The sequence below is a fragment of the Vicugna pacos genome, chromosome 21 (genome assembly GCF_048564905.1).
Source record: "Vicugna pacos chromosome 21, VicPac4, whole genome shotgun sequence".
NCBI lineage: Eukaryota > Metazoa > Chordata > Mammalia > Artiodactyla > Camelidae > Vicugna > Vicugna pacos.
The window spans coordinates 14,473,522-14,489,877 of record NC_133007.1 but is presented as its reverse complement, the minus strand read 5'-3'; the positions used below and the strand labels follow the sequence as shown (position 1 = coordinate 14,489,877).

The following is a 16,356-nucleotide window of genomic DNA, read 5'->3' as shown; positions in this document are numbered from 1 at the left end:
GGACCAGGGTAATTACACTGCTTCTCAACAGAGATTTACCCCAGGCCTGGGCTTGAACTGCTCTGGAGGGAGGAAGCAGGACACTGTTCTGCAGTCTGCCTTTACCTTAATGTCAGGCTACTTTTGCAAGCTCTTGATTCCTAACAGTTGTCTTGAAAATGCAGCATCATCTCTTCATGCAACTGATCAAACAACTAAGTAACTACATATATGCAGAACTGTGTAAGAGATCATATATATGTATGTATATGTATATGCATAGGTGTGTATGTATATATATGCAGATTATATATAATCTGTGTCTTTTGTCCTTAAAAAGCTTATATTTTACTTGAAGGACCAAGATTTACATTCGTAAAACAAAGACTGATAACAGAACATAATGTCTTATTAAATGGAAAGCAAAATTAGTGGTTGGAACACTAGCCAGGGGTGCATCCTCCAGAAGTCCAAATTTTTAGAACACTCCTAATTTTAAATATTCTATGTAGTTGTTCTGCAAGCTCTGTGTATTTAAGACCTGCCATATCTCAGTCTGTCTTTAGCACTGAGAAGCAACACATACACAACTAAAAAAAAAAAAACAAAAAAACCAACCAAACAAAAAAGTAACAACAAAAAACTTCTGTTAGACAACATGTCCAGATTTTGAGTTAAAAAACTGTAGTCACTAGAGCAAGAGTGAATTGGAACAAGGGGAGGTTTTTTGCATGTCACTGATTTAAAACAGGAGGCCCACTGGGATTTATCATCGCAAAAAAGAAAAAAAAATCTAGTATTGGAAAAATGAATTCTAAGCACATGCCTTTCTGACAAAGGGTTGATAGTATCTTATGTAGAGAAGAGCATAACTATAAGAGCTTACTACAATAATTCAAGGTGCTGCTGAACCAAGGGGCAATAATTATTGCCCAAGCCAGAACAAGATGGAAATGGAACGGACTGGTGTGCACTCAGGGATAACAGCATGGATGCAGACTCGCAGATCACACATAAGAGAGGTGTTTTCAAGCCAAATGGCTCTAGGCGCCTAAAATACAGCCGTAATTAAGCAATAAGACGTGACAGGGAGCACATTTCTCAGTGATTATAGCATGCCTCAAGGGATAAGTCACTAGGCCAAAGGTTCATATGAGGAGTGAAATAATAACCTTGTAATGTATAGTACCGCACTCTTAGACGGAGAGGGAGAAGCAAGTGAATAATGGGAGTTGGACGAGTCATTTCATGAGCTGTTATTACAGTTGTCGGGTGATACTGCCGTGTGCACAGTCCACGTGGCCATTCGCTGTCCCCAGCATCCTGAAGCTCTGTATGTACACCAAAGCCTTCACTTGATTTAAAACCTTGCAGAGTTGTCAATTTAGCCAAGCAAAAACCAAGCTCTTAAGACACAAAGAGACTTGAAAGTCCATAGCTGTATCTATGGGACTACAGTCTGGTAGAGCCGTAATTACAGTTGTTTAGACCTGATTTCCATCACTGAAAAATAGCTGAAGCAACCACACTGAGTTATTTCTAATATTTTGGCTCATTTTTCTCATTGTGCATTTCCCACAGAAACTACCAGCAGGCGTGGTCCCAAGTGTCACATAGACCCAGAAACATGGCTAGCTTTCTAGCCTCAGCTTTCCCCTCCCCACTGCTGTGCTGCTGGTGGAAGAGAGAGAATTCTAGAGCTAGTGCCCAAATGAACCCCCAACCCCGTACAGTGGAGGCCAGCCTTCTACAGCATGAGAAGTGCCATACTCAGTAGCCATAAGGTGGGGAAAGCAATCTCCATACTGGGACAGATGCCCTGATAAGCCTTGCAGACCGAGGTAGGTATCTCATTACCAGATTCTCTCCATGTTTCTGTGATTCTTAATCACTTCAGAAGATAGTTTAAAATCTTCTGAACCAGACTCAGAGAACAAGATTTTTTTATAGCCCTTAATGTCTACCTGCACCAGTGAATTTTGTCCCAGACTGTACCCTGGACAAGATTCTGGGCAAGCAATGATTTATCTTAGACAGCACAGTCCTTCTTCCTGGTGATCAGTGCTCTCTCTCTCTCTCAAAATCTGTTCTTATGAAAAGATCTAAAGACAGTTGCTATAAACCGAATACTTGAATCTCTCCAAAATTCATATGTTGAAACCTAACCCCCAGTGAGGTGATATTGGGAGATGGGGCCTTTGGGACATAATTATGTCATGAGGGTGGAGCCCCCATGAATGGCATTTGTTACCTTATAAGAGACCCCAGAAAGTTTCCCCCTCCTTCCACCATGGGTGGACACAGCAAGAAGACAGTTGTCTATGAACCAAGAAGCCAGTTCTCACCAGACACTGAATCTGCCAACACCATGATTTGATCTTTGCCTCCAGAATTGTGAGAAATAAATCTCTATTGTTCATAAGTCCCACCTAGTTTAGACTGTTCTGTTCGGTTGGCAGACCTGTGGTCCTGTCCGAAACTTCTATGACCATATTTGGTCCATGTCAAACGGTTTTGGATGGGACCAAATATCAAGGACTTTTTGGCATGGACCAAATGTCTTATGGGCATGTTGGATGAGACCAAATGTCCTGCAAGTTCTGTTATAGCAGCCCAAACAGACTAAGACAACAGTTATTTACATCTTGGGGAAACTTTAAGTCAGTCGGTTACTTTTCCCAAGGGTGTCTGTATTTAAATGGAACGGAATATTTTAAAGTAATGTATCTTAATTCGTGTAGTGGAAATCTTAACCGCTAGCTAAAGGAATTTCAAGCATCAGAGAGCAGGTGTGAGAATTGGAAGGACAGGGCTGCTGCCTGGAGAGGGCTTGAGGAAACCCTGAAATCACACCCTACTGTGTGAGCTGAGAAGCGAGTCCCTGAAGTTTTTATTGCCCATGCTGTGATCATCCTCATCTGAGGAAAATCACCCCAACCTGCCCTCCCCCCAGCTTCCTCTTGCTAGTGCAACATGCTGCTCAAGAAGTGGAAACCAAGTCTGCCGTTCAGGTCACATACCTCAGTTTTTTATGGCTGTGTAGTAAACCATCCCCAAATTTAGTGTCTTAAAACAATAACCACTTTTATTTTCTCATGATTCTGTGGGTCAATAATTTGGGCGAGGCTGTGTAGAGAAGTTCACTGCTATTGCTTGGGAACACTCAAATGTGGCTGCAGTAATTTGGTGGCTTTCCTGGGGCTCGGTGACCTAAGAAAGCCCCACTCACATTCTGACACCTGGTGATGCAAAATGCACTCATCTCCTCCCCCAAAATCTCTTCCCATTCTGATCTCAGGCGTGGAGTCCAGAATCTCATCATCTGATCAAGTGCAGATAAGCCTGAGATTTTGAACGATATCCTCCAAACTGAGAAGAAACTGAGATGAAGAAAGGAAGCAAGCAACTTCATAAAGTGCAATTATGACGTTTATTTGGGTAATTTACATACAGTCAGGGTCAGGCAGGTGACAATGCAGAAGCATTCACAGCTGCCCTGAGCACCACCGAAAAGGGTACAGGGGAATTTAAAGGGGCCAAAGCTAAAAATAGAATCTGACTACCAGGGAGAAGCATGTCTGCGCTGATGCGAGCAGAGGGTATTCTTCTCTCCCTACCCTGGGGTGGGGGTCCTCGCAGTGGTCTGAATACCATCCGTGTCAGCAAAAGGCATCCTTCCAGTTTTCATAGCAGAGGAAGGCAAGGGTACAAGTTGATAGGGAACCGATCTGGCTTGGGTGCTTTCCTTGTGAGTAGGCTAGGGCTCAGTCACGCAGAAAGGGGACGGGGTCGGACCGCAGGCCTAAGGTGGAGCTGACAAAATGGACTCAGTGTGGTTCAGCCACACAGTGAGGCTCCTCAGGTGTAGCCCCGCCAGTGTGGCTCCTCTCAATCTAAAGACCTATGAACTGAAATGAAAAGTTACCTGTCCTGACCACATGTCAGTGTACAGTGGTGAGACAAGACAGCATAGCTTCAGTAATCGTTCCCTTTTAAAGAGAAGGGGAACCTGCAGCAAAGAGAAGGCCTCCGGAAATCTAGCCCGGGTCTCGCTCCTCTGGAGCCAGGAAGTGTAACGAGGGCTCTGTTCTGCTCTCTGGGAGTGGCTTCCTTCTTCATGTTCTCCATAATTCTCGGCTCCACGCCCCAAGATAGCTTCCCTTTTCCATAAGAAATGACTCATGTTTGCAAATGAGTAGCTTTCTCAGTCTGATTCCTGACACATAGAAACTTGAAGGCCCAGAGGCCTCCTTTCATTTTGGAAAGTCTCAGTCTCTTTTAGTTCAAACGGGTGGTGATTTTGTCAGTTCAATTCTCTTAGAAATTTGTAGGTTTTCTCCGAGTGGTGTTCACTCACAACTTCAAAGTCATATTTACAATTTATAAAAAACGAAAACCTCTTTTGACTTTGTATATGTCTGGGAGCTGTGACCCAATGCGTCTGTTGTGGATTGAATTGTGTCCTCCCAAAATACGTATATTGAAACCCTAACCTCCAAGACTTGGAGATAGGGCTTATAAGGAGGTAACTAAGGATAAATGAGGTCATAAGGGTGGGACCTTGATCTGATAGGGTTAGTGCCTTCAGAAGAGACAACAAAAGACTCTCATATTCTCTCTCCCTCCCTCTCTCTGTCTCTATTGCTTTCTCTCTATTTCCTCCACATGAGGACACAGCAAGAAGATGGCCATCTGCAAGCCAGAAAGAGAGCGCACTCACCAGAAACCAAGTCAGCTGGAAACTTGATCTTGGTTTTCCAGCCTCCAGAACTGTGAGAAAGGCATTTCTATTGTCTGAGCCATCTATCCCGTGGTATTTTTATGGCAGCCCAAGCCAACTAATACACATTTTGGTAGCAAGAAGTGGGATGCTGCTCTAATAAATTCCATCCCAACAGTTTCAAAACTCTTTAACTCATTCCAGCATCTGAAGTCTGAAGTCCAGTCTCATCTAGATATCATCTAAATCAGGTATGGCTTACATAAAACTATACCCCTAAAAAGGCTGAATTTCACTCTATATAAACATGTCTCAACAAACAAGACTTTGAGGAGAAATAGTGACTTAAAAAAACGGTTTTGTTTTCTCACCGTTCTGTCCATCAGCAGTTTGAACTAGGATCAGAGGGGGCACTTCTTCTGCTCTAATCATAGAATCAGAAGCAAATAGAATGAATGTTGTTTTAAAGGGATTAAGTTCAGGGGATGGTTTTTTATGCAGCAATACATAATTGATATGGTACAGGAGACTGAATCAGGAGCTCTTGCTTGTTCTACGAGGCGACGAAATACAAGTTGGCCATAAGGGAGGTCAGCCTCCCTCAGGGTGATTAGCAGAAACTCTGCCCCATCTAAGGAAGTGTATGCCATATCTAAGTGATGCCTAAGCCACCTGATCGGAGCCTTCACCTGGGGAAGTATTCAGTGCAGAGCACAGAGAATTGTGGGTCAGTTGAAGGGAGGCTGAGGTACTTTCTCAGAATTGCCCTTACGTGTCTCAGGGTCTGGTTCTTGATTGTTATCTGCCCAGGCTGGCACCCTCTCAGTTGTATATGGTACCACTTGTCCCTCATATTCAATTCATGTGGACTACATTTTCAGCATTCCTTGGATCAGGCTGTGGGTTTTCTTCCACATCTGGCTCTCTTTTGACCACTTCCATACCTCTCTCAGGACCAAAGCAAATACGAGGCTCTCCTCCTTTGCTAGGATGCTAGGACTCATGGAAAACTCTCTGAGTCACCCTATATTCTTGCTCTAGAGGTGCCAGGCGGTTTCTTTGGCACAACACGAGGTAGAGGGGACCTTTTGAAAGTCTGCCATCTTTTAGCTTCCAACCTGGAAATAAGGCACAGCTCTCCTTATTCTTAGAACCTGAAAAATCCACGTTTGAGCCAGGGGTCAGCCTGTAGAGGGGGCGAGAGCAGAGTGCCAGAGACCCCTTCTGGGACTCACCAGCATCAAACCCTCTTGCTTTGCTTTGAGAATAGTTTCTTGTCTCCCAGCCAGGGGAATTTTTATTTTACGTGGGCAGGAAAAAAAAAAAATTGGCTCAAGTTGATCAAATATTCTTCCAAATCTTTTTTGTCTGAAGCCTGAAGCTCAGCTTTTTAAACTCAAAAGCCAAGAATTTGTCTCTTTTGTTCTCTGGTTCTGCTGTGACAGCCCTCCCTTGAGGCAAGGAATGACTCATGGTCTAGCTGCCTGGATGGGGGAGGGTCAAGGGTAACAGGAAATCACGGGGAAAAACACATTTGTTCATACATAAAAATATTATCCTGCTACACCAGGATCTCTCTTCTCTTTCTCATTCTTTATTACATGATGAACCCGCCTTCCTCCTTTTCTTACAAGGCCTTCTGCATTAGAGAGGGTTGTTTGGGATGTAAGTATTAGAAATCAACTTATTCTTGTCCACTTGCTCCCTGAAAATGAAATGCAGGTGCTGGGAGAAGGAGTGGGAAGGACTGGAGACTGAGATAGAAATGTAATCACGCTTCATGAAGGCATCAAAGACCTGAATTTCAGTCAGAAGCAAGCGTTCTCTGTTTTCACACTGGCTCCATTTACTCCATGCTTTCTCTGGAAATAGGGTCTCTGTAGATAGGGTCCGAATTCGAACTCCTCCTGCTGAGACAGGAAGGGGGCAGGGCACAGCCATTCAAGGAACAACACAACAATTACCATCAGAATGGGAAAGATTCAACCCCCAATAGGCCTTGAGGCTCAAGATGGTGGGAGATTCGGCTCCTAGCAGAACTTGAGCTTCATTAGATGCTTATTGTAATATATTAACATGGTGAGTAACATGCCCACAGGCACCATGACAGTCCCAAGGCTAGCCACAAAAGGGCAAGGGGTGGGAAATGGCCAACTTCCTGGGAATCCCAGCTCCTTCCCCAGGCTAGTTAGACTGATCCTTCCACTTACTAGCTTACGAAGCCACTGAGCCCATAAAAACTGGCAACACGGTGCCTTGGTGCCTCGTGGCAGCCCTCTCTCTCTCTCTCCCCTCCTTCAGAGATGCCCACGCTGTCTATGGAGTGTGTACCTACTTTTACTCTAATCTGACCACCCAACCTCCACACACTGTGGCCTTTCTCTTGCCTTTTGATGTATCTCTAAATAAATCTACCTTTACTCAACTATATCTTGCTCTTGAATTCTTTCCTACGTGCAGCCAAGGACCCACACTTGGTGGGGCACGTCCCACGGGCTCAACCGAAGCCTGGGACACGGCCCTTCTCATGCCCCACATCTGTTTTCCCAGCACCACTGCTACCATGCTGGGACTGAAATCTTGCTCTGATATCTGAATTCTAAGGGAACTGATCCATCAGCACGGTTAATGATCAAGCAAATATAGTTGGAGTGCTTGTGGGGAAGGACAGAACCCTATTTTACAAGAAGACTGCCAGCTCACCACCAACAGAAGAAAGGAAAGTTCTTGAAAAAGAAGCAGTTGGACGGATAAGCCCTTGGATGGCTAGTTTCCTGTTCCCTGGGTGGAAATGATTCCACCTTCATGAAACTGTCTTGACAGCTCATCTGTTCCTATCATGTAGTACTTACCAGACTGCTTATTTCATAGCTCTTTATGGACATGACTCTTCTAATGGGACCAGCAACTGTGGGGAAGAATTTACTTTCTCCTCCCGACAAAGGCAAAAACAGTGCCCTCCTGCATGGTACTGGCATCCAAAGTATCCACTGAAGGATCAAATTAATCGATGAATGGGAATGAAGAAGGGTTAAGTGAACCGATAAACCACCTCCAAATCAATGGATACTGTAAGGGGAGAAATACAAGGCATTTACATAATAGGTATCATTTTGAAAAAAAAATCTAGATACCTTCTCTCATATGCTACAATTTTCTTTAGGCAGGGAAAGAGTTAAGCAATTTTGCACCGTGTTCATGGACTCCTGACATGATATAAAACACTACAATTTTGGCTTTTCCATTTTAGCTGACATAGTTTAAGTTGATGAATATTTTGATTTGTGCCAGTCTCAGGCAGTTTTAAACGCTATCCCTGCAGGAGTCAAGGAGTCCAGTCATAATCATAACAATATGCTTGTCAGTCAAAAGCACCGGAAGATTGTTTAGGTGCAAAGAAAGCATTTTCCCCTGAAAGGAAACAGGGCAATTGAAATCACCTACTTTTCAAGGCATTGAAGTCAAAACTGTTACCAGCTTCATGGTGTGAAAATCCAGGTCTCGGCACCCCCTTGGTCAGACTCCAGTATGTCCTGGGGCTATCCAGCCAAAAAAGAAGTTACAGTCTAAAGTTCAGAAGAAATTAGACTAAAGGAAAAGCACAGCGATCAAGGTTGATTTCCCCATCATTATTTGCAGGTCACCATTTCAGCAGGGAATGTGTAATGAATTCCCTTCCATTTCTGCAGTCAGTGCACCTTGGGATAGATTTGCAGAGCCAACTAAATCAGAGAACTCATGCAATTACACAAGATCTGGGCAGAAGAAAGTGATTTTTTTTTTCCTGAACAGACTGAGCAAATAATACTTGATAGAATTGACCTAAAGGTTATACCATAGGAACTGTTTGCATTAGAGCAGGCAAAAATTAAAACATCCACATACTACTGGGTTCATTAGACAAAGGGAAGAAGCCAGAAACCAGTGTGGGAGAAAGAAAGGAAGAAACGAACAGCCTGAAGAAATGGATTTCGGAATTGGAGGCAGCCCAGAATTATTCAGATCTTTGGGTATGTTGATGTCAGGACCTTCTTTTTTCAAAGTTAGTGTGACCTTAGCCATTCCAGCTGCTGCTCAACAAATTTGCTCAGCAACTCTGTCCCACCAGAGGAAAATTAAAAAACAAATCTGGCATGCCCCTTCTAATTTTATTGCATCCATAGCAGCTTTCACATGGAAGTGAACTGGTTAAAAAAAAAGTTACTATAATAGAAAGAACACCTTTCACCCCCGAAGAATTCCATATACCCCATGCTGATATCAAAAGAGTCTCCTCATGGGAAAGAGCAATGTGGAAAGCAGAGGGGAACGAAAATCTGGTGTTCAGAGTCCGCTGGGAGCTTCAGACAAATATGAAACAATGACTTCATGTAGTAGATAAATTTCTCACATTCTTCAACCAGTTTTATTGGCTAAATACTCATGTATCCAGTTATATGAACACCAAGCTTGCCCAAAGAAGAATCTGAGTGGATATCAAAAAATACAGCCAGGGTGGAAATCTAATCATGGGCTAGCCCTTTGTCCAGGAATTAACCAGTGTTCCTATTAGCTGGTCATTCTTGAAGGCATCTAAAATCATGTCTGTGATTATTCTCTACCTCCCTGACAAGGAAATGATAACTTTGAAAAGGTAAAACATGTTTTAGCAATAAGAGAGCCGGAGGACAGACACTGTGGTTCTGCGCCTTTGGCTCTGTCTCCAAATTCTTTCCTGTGAGACTCTTTCTTTTCATTTAAGCTGTTTTTACTTGTCTCTAGCTGGGCCATTCACACACGTGCCTCAGTACACTCGTGTGCTCTGTTTGCCCTCTTTTCTCTCGTCTAATCTTTCCATCCTTCAGACGAGATGCCTCCATGAAACTCTCCCGAGCTGCTCCAGCCTTTGCTGGGTCTCTCTTGTCTGGAGCCCTCTCAGTTAGCACTTCGCTTACCTTGCCCTGGGATATCTCGTATGATTCCATTAGACTCTGAAGGCCACGTGGACTACGAGAACGTGTATAGGCTTCGGAATCAAACAGACTTAGTTGGAGATCCAGGCTCTCTCCCTAATAAACTGTGGTGACTGAAACTCTCTGAAGTTTCATTTTCTCATTCATAAACTGGAAATAGTAATATCTAGCTTACAAAGTTCTTAGGAACATCAAAGAAAGTCATACATACAGAGTACCTCGTCTCATACTATCAAGTAAGTCAAAACTTTGTTTCTTCTGTTCCCTGTTTTACCTTGGCATCTAGAAGAGTCCCTAGCACAGAGTAGGTGCTCGATTAATGTGTATTATGTAAATTAATCAATATTCAGTGTGCAGTAAACATTGGTTCTTGTCTAGTTTTTCTTCTCCACTAGCCTGTAATTTTAGGAGGACAAGGCTTAAGCACATACCTCTTGGTATACTTGCTGTAAGGAGCTTTGGAGAGTGCTTTCTTATGCATCCTTGGTCTCCCTATTTACTAGATGACTCTCAGTGGCCCATCCATTCACCATGGCAGTCAACCCATTTGTCTACGGACTTCGATGCTACTCCCCACTGATGGAAGCAGTAAGAGAGTAAAAATAATCATCACCTTAGAAAAACCAAGGGAGCCAGAAGAAGGCTTCTGACAAATAAGTAACACTTATTAGCCTTTTCTACCTGCCCAGCATTCTGAGAAATATACCATAAAACTCAACAATAAAACTCAAACAATCAATAATTAAAGTATTGAAGGAGGAACGAAGGAAGAGAGGGAGGGAAGGAGGGAGAAAGGGAGGGAGGAGGGAAGACACAGAAAGAGGGAAAAAGAGGAAATAAAGAAGGGAAAAAATGCTGCGAACATATATCGCTATTGCCTCAAGGCTGCATGTCTTATGTTTGTTCCCAGGCCTCTTGTGATCATTCTGGCTCAGGCTGGGAACAGCCTCAGAGGAGTTCTAAAGTCCCAAAAGGATAGTGGTATTTAGAGCCCAGAAATCTCATAGCACAGTCTTCTTCAGAGACCATGCCAAGCCGCCATACATACATCAGAGACATTCTCTCTGCGTCTCTCAGGATAAGAAACTAGATCTGAGATCCTCGAAGACCCCTTCTTGATTTTAACTCAAGGACTGCTCCACAATTTTAAAAATCAACTTGGGCTGTGATGTCACACCCTGGAGAGACAGTGTAGAGCAGATAGACCAGGCTTTCCCTTGGCATAATGGAAACCACATGCACCATTACGGATTTCTAATGTGCCATTGAGGTGGGTACATGTTGCTTTGAAGAAAAGGAAGCCATTTTCAACCACATTTCTCCTGATTTATGCCCGAGCCCCAGAAGGTCCAGACAGGTTGGAAAAGATCTGGTAACTGGAGAAGTGGCAGGGGGTGAGAAAGTATACTTTGTAAAAGACTGCAAACTTGCCTCGTACTTTAAATCCTTGCCTTGGGCAACGTGTGCATTTCAGAGTTTAAATCATGTTAGTCGTTTAAGTCAGATTGAGGGTGAAAGACTACATAGCTCTATGAATTAGAACGAGATTGTTTTGGTGAAAACGTTTTCTAAGTTGGACAAACATAAATCAGCCCTAACAAGTCACGTGTGATTACAAGCAGGTCTAAACGCCCTTCCCTATTATCCACTCATTCTTCTTTCTCTTCTATTTTTTCCAGTTTTTTTTTCTATTTTTTTTTTCCAGGCAGAAAAGCAGAAAGAAATGAGGATTAAAAAAAAAAAATGCTGCACTCAGCCCCAAAAGAGTTTAGAATGACTAAGTCCAGAGCACAGGACCCAGGCAACTGCACGTGAGGTCAGGAACAGGTAGAATCTGATAGTGGATCCAGGAGAGCTTTTCATCAGACAGCAGGGAATGGGAGTCCTAGATGTCAGCACAATGTCCAAGAGCTGGGTCAGCTGTCACCTGGGAGCTGACGGTCCACAGGTCTGTTGCTGGGGGACCTCGATGGCTGCATACGTGTGCTTCACCTTTCTCCTTCTACTACTCTTTGTCCTATAATCTTCTGGTCCAGGAGATTCTAGCTGCCCATCTTTTCAGGGTATTCCGGTTTAACCATAGAAAATCTTCATAGTTGTCTTCCTACTGTGAAGCATAGCGTATTTTCTCATGATTGTTTTATTCTTTATTGCTATAGCATCAGAAATGGTCTCACTTTTGAATCATGGCCTTATTTCCATTAGCAAATGACTTTCTTCTTCAGGTCCCATCAGAAACAGAATGATAACACTGAAACAAGACACCAGGGTTATTTTTGCCCTTTTTCAAACATGGTGAACTGGTCAAGTAGGTGTGAAACTTTTGCTCACCAAATCCAGTGGTCTTGGGGAAAAGCTGTATGTGCCACTATTTCCAGTCTTTATCTATTTTTAAAATTTGGTTTAAATTATCTCCTCTTACACGTTGTCTGCTATTCGTAAACGTTTTTATGAGTAAAACCTTCTTACTTTTCTTTGTTATTGCTCATCACAGGTAGCTCACCTTTCCAGTTGGCTGGCACTGTTTTCATATTCCATATCCACTACTGCTCTGGTTACTGAGTTCTGAGATCCGATGGAAAACAAGTATTCTGTTTGTGAGCAGCATTCGACCAAGGTTCTGTTAATTGACTGAAATTTCTTGGGTTTTCCTGAGTCTCAGCATTAGTAAAAAAACAAGACAAAACAAAATAAAAACAGGTCATGACTTCATCTTCAGGAAATTAATTGTCTGCATTACACGTTTTATATAGTGCATCAAAGTTTCCATTCATTTACTAAATAAATGACAAGGTCCAATTTGTCTAACTCTTGAGCCATAATCCTCCACAAATGTCTGTTCGTTCAAAATGATCATATTTTCGAATCAAGTTTACATGAACAAGGCACTCAAGTACTGTGTCAGCAACATGGCAGACATTCATTGTTATGTCCACACTAACAGGTGCGATTAGTCACATATAAAAATGAAATGAGGTTCAGAAAAATTAAGTGACCCATCCAAGATCCAATGGCTCTAGTGTAAAGGACCCAGATTTAAACTCGTGTCTGTCTGATCCTAATGCCCTGCTATCTCCTAAATAGATTGTTACATGAATAATTATAGCACCTTCTAGCCAAACTGAACCTCAGAGCTCTTAGGTACTGATTTCCTTGGATATTCCTGACAATCAGTTAAGACTGACAAAGCTTTTTTTGTGACTTCTATTTTATAGCTGAGGAAATGGAGGCTCAAGAGGTCACGTGATTTATCGAAGACCCCAGGCTCCTGATTCCTACTCCAGGGCTTTTTTTTTTTTTGTACATCTTACTGCATCCTGAGGCTTCCTTCGGGGTATCACCTTTGCCTCCTCCCCTCCTTCTCCCTGTAGTGCTTGTGAGCCCACAGTGGATGATGGAGATGGAGATAATCACATTCATGCCCTATTATACACACAATGAAGCTGTGCATGGTTTTTCTATGAAAAGATATCATTGCTCCCACCTTATGATTATACATATGGCCTCTTTTTTTTTTTTCCTCCCCCACCTGATTAACAGATATACTCTTCAGGGTAAATGAACAGAAATGAATAAATATTAGGTCTTGAAATTATGCACTTCACCTACCTTAGTGTGAGCCTAAGAGTAAAGTTGTTTGGATTTCTCAGAATAGGAGATGGTTTCAAGAGATTTAATCCACCAGAGTGATCTCCTTTGATAAATTTCATTGAACATACATTTCTTGAATACCTACCATATGTCAAGTGCTTTGATGCTGGAGATACATCAATGAAAATCAACAAAAATCGATCCTTGGGTTGATTGAAAAAAGGTATATTGATAGGTGGGAAGGAGGGTGGGTGAGAGAAGGGGAAATAAATGAACAGCAGTGTATAATGTCCATTTTTTACTTTTGTGTATCCATAAGAAAATATGTTCAAATTTGTGTCTATGAACTAGAATAAAGCAGTAGTAATAGACATACTGACAATAAGATACATGTTGAACCTCGAATCTTGTGTCCTGTGTGAATTCTGAGATTTTATTGCTATTATTCATTATTTTTATCTTAAAATAATCATCATTCTTCTAACTACTCAAAGCAAGGATTAGGAAGAAAAGAAAATCATAAGATTATGATAGGAATTTTTATGATAAAACAAAGTTGACAAGCAGAGCTGGGTGGACTTTTGCACTCTTGTGGCTAAGTTGTGAGGACCATGTGTATGACTGCAGTTGGATTGTATCAGTCTCTTTGGTGTACAGACACTCACACCGATCACCTGGGCAGGCCCTTCAGGTGTTCCAGGACCTAGAAATTATGATGCAGGTAATTCAAGCTTCAAGGAAGAAGTCACTGGTTCTGCCCTCAGTCTTACTTAGCTGTTACATTGTTTGCTCTTTCCTGTAGTCACTTTCTTCTCAAGCTTAATAATCACGAATAATTTCTCAAGCATAATTTGAAGAGTATCTGGAAGCTGCCTTTCACTAAGTAGAGGGCTTAAAATAAGGAGCTTTACCCTTAGAATATATCTTTTCGTGTGTCAAGTTCTCAATCTCATTTTACCCAGAGCTGTCATCTGAGAAACATTTAGCTTTGAGCTTCAGAGACCTAGTTAAGAAAGCTTGATGTCATGCTGTTTTATGGTCATTTCCTTTCCTTTTGGGGGGGGGGATTTCTTACATAGTTTTTCAACATTTATCATGTTTTATTTATTTTTTAGTATTTATTTATTTTACATTGTCTTTTTGGGGGGTGGGAAGGTAACCAGGGATGTATGTATGTATGTAATGTATTTATGTATTTATTTATTTATTTACAGAGGCACTGGGGATTGAACCCAGGACTTCGTGCATGCTAAGCACACACCCTACCACTGAGCTATACCTTCCGCCCCGTATGATCATTTCTAAGGGAAATGGAATATCTCATGGATTGATTACCGGGCTTAGGATATAGGAAAATATATGATAAAGTAGAGTAGAGCTGACAGTACCTCCCATTAGCAAATGGGCCTCACAGCTGTCACACTGTGCCCTCCAGTGCACGGCATGCACACGGCCAGCGTGCACAGCAAACAGTAAGCACACTGTGGCGAGCTCGTGTATAATGCAATTAGTCGTTCTAACTCAACGACTGCGTTATAAAAGTTGGCTTCGGTCCAACCTGTATTCCAGAACATTGATCCCTTCCCTCAGTCCTCCCCTTTCCCAGATTTCCAAATAGCTCTCAAGGTTTGAAGAGGAGCTTCACAAAGCCTTCTGAACAAGGTCTCTCCAGCCCCCGTGTTCCACCCACCATACACGCTCCTCCTCTATTTATCTTTAGTGACTTCCCTGCAAAGGTGCTTCCTCACAACCACTCAGGCTGGCTGCTTCCTGCTGCTGAGGGACCACCCCGTGCCCACACTGTCCAGCAGGACTGCCCATCTGAGTATGTGGAGACCTCTCCTCCCCCTGCCCTCATAGATGGATATTTGTGCCTCCGTCTGCTACCAGGATCTGAAAGAGGAGCTGCTTAGCATTCCCAACTGCTCAGAGGGATTTCTTACTCATATACCTTTTTATTCCCCTAAGATTCAGACAGAAGTCCATGGCGGTTGTTGAAAAGACTAGTGGTCTCAGAAGACTTCCTCCTGCCCTCCACTCTGCACTCAGGACTCCTAGAAAACAGATCCTGAGGCAAGGGTGCACTGATGATGCTTTGCTTGGGAAGTCAGATCGAGTGAGGAAGAAGGGAGGGAGGGAGGAAGGGGGTAGGAAGCAATAACGCGCTGGCCAGTGCTTTGCCGCAGTGGTGAAGAGACACAGCCGATCGCACTGCAGGTGTTCCGGCAGGCACGTCCGCAGACAGACCATACTAAGCAATAAAGCTCCGGAGCAGTCCAAGGGTGTGAGGAAGAGGAGGAAGCTGATCTGGCCAGCTTCCACTGAGTGCCCTTTCTCGCTGGGTGAAGTCTGCCCTGTGGGGTGGAGCTCCCCACCTTCCTGGCTTACTTCACCTCCGGAGGCTGCTGGCATGTCACGTGCCGCCGGGGGCTGTGCAGTCTGCCTGCGGGGTGGTGTCCTGTTTTATCCAAGTCTGAAAGTGGTGGGACGAGGCAGAAACATGTGGACACATGACTGGCAGCTGAGGGGGAGAACTTGGCATCACAAGGCAACTGACGGCTCACTGCAGCAGGTGAGCCACGGGGGGCGGGGTGAGGATCCAGAAGCTGGGAGGCGCCGAGGTAACCTAGAGATTTGCTTAGAATGAGTCAGGTTACCCGCTCTTTCTCCACAGTCCTGTGCGCATTCACCCCACCCCCACCTCGGATTCCATAATTTAGCACAAGACTTGTTTTGCTTTGAGGTTTGTGCCATATAAACACGATCCATTAACTTTTGACAAGGTGTCAGGTATGAAGCAATTATGAGGCCGCTGATCATCTCTTTTCAGCAGAACTGAAGGGCTAATATGAAGAGTTTTAACTGAATAATATCTCTCAGGGACTTGTTACATACTGTATTGAAATATGAAAAAAAAATGTACCTGATGTCTTCTATAATCAAGATGGCACGACGAAAACTGAGGATACTAATAACCTAGAAAAACGAATTTTTATCCTGAAGACACTGCAGCCGCCTCTAAAGAGAAGCAAAATGGATGCCCAAATGTAAATAAACTAAAATAAAAACCAATTCGCCCTGAGAGACGGGATTGCTTAGCTCATCCGGTGGAAT

At 43.2% G+C, this 16,356-nt stretch overlaps 1 long non-coding RNA gene across 1 annotated transcript; it reads left to right on the top strand.

Moving 5' to 3' along the window:
- Positions 1-2,283: 2,283 nt before the first annotated feature.
- On the top strand, positions 2,284-12,313 carry LOC140687947 (uncharacterized). Its single transcript, XR_012062577.1, has 4 exons — positions 2,284-2,373; positions 3,278-3,417; positions 4,657-4,950; positions 12,146-12,313. It is a non-coding gene; the product is annotated as an uncharacterized lncRNA (long non-coding RNA).
- The last annotated feature ends 4,043 nt before the right edge of the window (positions 12,314-16,356 follow it).